Source organism: Octopus bimaculoides, chromosome 3, assembly GCF_001194135.2.
Source record: "Octopus bimaculoides isolate UCB-OBI-ISO-001 chromosome 3, ASM119413v2, whole genome shotgun sequence".
Lineage (NCBI taxonomy): Eukaryota > Metazoa > Mollusca > Cephalopoda > Octopoda > Octopodidae > Octopus > Octopus bimaculoides.
In genome coordinates, this window is record NC_068983.1 from 8,852,536 (window position 1) to 8,855,590 (window position 3,055).

Consider the following 3,055-nt stretch of genomic DNA (forward strand, 5'->3'; position numbering starts at 1 on the left):
ATATATATATATATATATATATATATATATAAGAAAGCTATTATCAATTTCCTAAGATTTGTAAATCGAATGGTTTGAATGTGTTTAACGTTAACTTCTATTTCTAGCACGTCCAGCAATGTAATATTTTATTTTTAAGCTGCTAGATTAAAAAAACAAAGCGCCCTATATATCTACCGTTACGATTGAAGCGTTGTTATACACTCATAAAATCTGAATCAGTGCAACGAAAGAAATATACGCTATTATCATAAGAAGTATGCACACATGCGTTGGATATACGATGTCGGTTATCTGTGCTTGACTTAACTTGGCATGGAATATCAACTCAATTTCCACCAGTCACGAAGTTAAGAGGCTTAACTGCTCCTATGAGGATATTGATGATTATGAATAATCAAGTGATATGTGTATAGGCTTGTGTATGTTCGTGTGTTGTGCGCGCGCGTATGTTGTGTGCATATGTATAAGTATATACGCATATCTGTGTATATAGACCTTCACACGAAAATATACAAATTATATGTATTTGTATGTATATGTGTGTATGTTCACGTGCGCATATCTATTTATCCATCTGTCTATCAATCTAACTACCTATCTCTCTTTGGCTCTTTTCCTCCCCCACCCTCTCTCTCTCGATATACATGTGTGTGTGTGTGTGTGTGTGTGTATTTGTGTGTGTACATATTTTATTGTATATTTATACTCACACAAATATATATTTATGTATATATATATGTGTGTGTGTGTGTGTGTGTGCGTGTGTGATACGCACATACACGTGTGTATTTATGTTTGGCTGCAGATGCGCGTGCATGTAGATATTGCAGGGAATGATGTATTCATGCTTTCGTGATCGTTACGTAGTGCCAAATATTACTTGTATTGATCATTGTTTCCAGCTCTGAATACACCATCCTTGTAGAGACTACAATTTGTCCTTTCTACAGAAATCTGGTAGTATACGAAATACGGCACATTTAGCTGTTATTTCCAGCAGGTCTAATAACAATTTACATTATTTACATTCAACGGATATTTGTCCTCATCTTGTTTGTTGTTAACACAACGTTTCAGCTGATATACCTTCCAGCCTTCTTCAGGTGTCTTGGGGAAATTTCGAACCTGGGTTCTCATTCCGAAGTTATTTTTCGAGGTTATTATTATTATTATCCTTATTTTTATTATTGTTCAGGTCACTGCTTGGAATCGAACTCGGAATCTTGGGGTTAGTAGCTCGCGCTCTTAACCACTATGCCAATTTGTTGTCCAGGACACCAGTTGTCCCGAAATGCGTCGAGATTGCTCAAATAATTCTTCAAATTGTGCTTTTTGATTAAGTGCGAGCGTGTGTGTATGTGTGTATGAGGGGGTACACGCATACATGTATCTATTTTTGATATGTATACATGTGTACACATATATACGTATGAATGGATGCATTTTCATTGCTACGTACAAGGTGTATTTGAGCCGTTTTGGCTCTGTTTGTAGTGGCAGTTATAAACATATACCAGATTGTTGTAAATTCAGTATATCATTATTATTATATAGCTAATAAGTTGACCAGCCAAGTTTTTTTTTCTTTTTAAAATTCTAGATTGAAGGAAACAACATATGAGCACACCCAATTAAACGCTGCTTGTCACAGCTGGCTAGGTGCAGAATGAAGTTGAGACGTGATGACAGTTTGGACGTTCGCTGTGCAATAAAAGTTTTTGTTAAAACGGGCAAAAACTTTATAAAAGCATATGAAATGCTCCAGACTGCTTATCGATTTACTTGTATGAGCCGGGCATCTCGTTTTAATTGTAAGAGTGCACCGTGAAGCTCATGATGATTCACTTTTTAATGAGCAAGGGCATTATCTACATCCCCATGGATTCCCTCTGGTCATACAGTCAACAAGAAGCACTTTGCGAACGTTCTAAAGGTGTTAAGGAGGTAATTTTGTCATAAAAGGCCAAAAATCCTCCACCGAATCAATTCAGAACTCCACATCATTATCCTGGTAACTAACTACTCGACCGAAATGTTCATCAGGTCTGTCGTTCACGTTTCCTACAATCAAGGACTCCATTCCTGTGACATTTTGCTGTTTCTCAAGGTGAAGGGGAAGACGAAAGAGACTGTGAAATGGGTCCTGGACACAGTGACCATTATTATATGGGGCCTTCACAAAATGGGTGGAGAATTACAACAAATGCACTGAAATCAAAGGATCGTACTCATGAGAAAATGTCTGAAACTTTCTGGAATCTAGTTTATATATCTATATGTCTATCTATCAATATATACACCTATAAATACATATACAGGCATAGTTAGATGTGTTCATACATACATGCATACACACACACATACATATACAAGCATACATACATATGTGTGTGTATATATATATATGTGTGTGTGTGTGTGTGTGTGTATATTTATACATATATATTATATACACAATTTGAGGATGCAATTTTTCTGTAAGGGATTGTTAATAACAATCCTGATACCAACTGGCTTTATCAAGTGTATTGAAAGAAAGTTCCTGACTATATATGTATAAACAACCTCATAAATTACAAATTCAATAAAAGAAAGTGTAGAGGAAAAAATATAATAGATGCTTGGTTCATTTTATTCGTATTACAATGGAAAAGTAATGCAAAGTAAAGAAAAAAAGATACCCATAAGAATATGTATGAAAGGAAACGGATGAACAAAACCCCAAAATATCCGAAAAAATCCTATACATGTTTCAGTCTGACAGTATGTATGTTTAAATCATCAACATTCTAACTGTTACAGATGTAATAAACGATATATTGCTGCATATCTTCAGGGATTGAAACAATTTGCGGGAGTTTTTTTCGGATTGTTTCCTTTCATTAACTTTTTATATGACATAAATCACACACACACACACACACATATATATAATTTATATATACGTTAATGAATTTGCATCATTTTATTTAATAATAAGTGAATTACATACCTGTATTATTTTGAAGTATTTTTTTCATTGTGCATACTTTATATATATATATATATATAT